We start from the raw sequence: 1,135 nt of genomic DNA on the forward strand, positions 1-1,135 counted from the left end.
CCTCCCTGTTGAGCAATGAAGAATGTGCGTTAAAGGATTTGACGCAAAAAGTTATTTTCCTATTTGCACTCGCGTCCGGGGCCAGGGTTAGTGAGATCGTAGCCCTCTCGAGAGAGGCAGGTCGTGTTCAGTTCCTGGATGGGGGGATCTGAACCTGTTTCCGGATCCTACGTTTCTCGCCAAGAATGAGTTACCCACCAACAGGTGGGGTCCCTGGAGAATCTGCCCTCTGAAAGAAGATGCATCTCTATGTCCAGTAGAATGCCTAAAGGTCTATCTTCGTAGAACTTCAGACTTCAAGGGTGGTCAACTATTCAGGGGAGAAACATCAGGCTCAAATTTATCTCTGAATCAACTCAGAGCGAAAATCACATATTTTATTCGCAGAGCGGATCCTGACAGTACACCCGCAGGTCACGATCCGAGGAAAGTTGCCTCATCCCTAAATTTCTTTAATTTTATGGATTTTGAACATCTCCGTTCATACACGGGCTGGAAATCTTCCAGGGTGTTCTTTCGCCACTATGCGAAGCAAGTACAGGAACTTAAGAGATCTGTGGTAGCAGTGGGTCGTGTAGTTAACCCTACTGTTTAACTCTGCGAGGAACAGTGGTCTTAATTGGGACGATTAAGTCCAGGGTGAGTGTGTAGGTACATACTGTACTACAAACTAAATGAGGGCACCAAGTGCCCATATAGACTGTTCCTTCTTTCAAAGGTGAACCTAGCATAAGTTCAGACATGTGTGCCGAGCGTTTCTAACGCTAATGTGATTGATTTGTAATACAGACTTTTATGACTTGATACCTCGGTATCTTATTAAAGTGGTGTTTAATGGTTTTTCTTTCAGATAAACAAGTTCTGTTTACTATCATACTTATGCTTAAAGTTTTGGGTTTTCCTCTTTTATATATATATATATATATATATATATATATATATATATATATATATATATATATATATATATATTTGTTGTTAACCTGTCTGTTTATTGTCTGTCAATAAACTTGTTCTTGAGAACCTTGCGTCTCTTTCACCTGTGTCAATTTATTGGTATAATTGAGCATTTTAATTCAATGTATCTTATCTGGGATAATTCTGATAGAATTGTTCTGTTATGCAAGCTATGTTG

Source organism: Palaemon carinicauda, chromosome 1, assembly GCF_036898095.1.
Source record: "Palaemon carinicauda isolate YSFRI2023 chromosome 1, ASM3689809v2, whole genome shotgun sequence".
Classification (NCBI taxonomy): domain Eukaryota; kingdom Metazoa; phylum Arthropoda; class Malacostraca; order Decapoda; family Palaemonidae; genus Palaemon; species Palaemon carinicauda.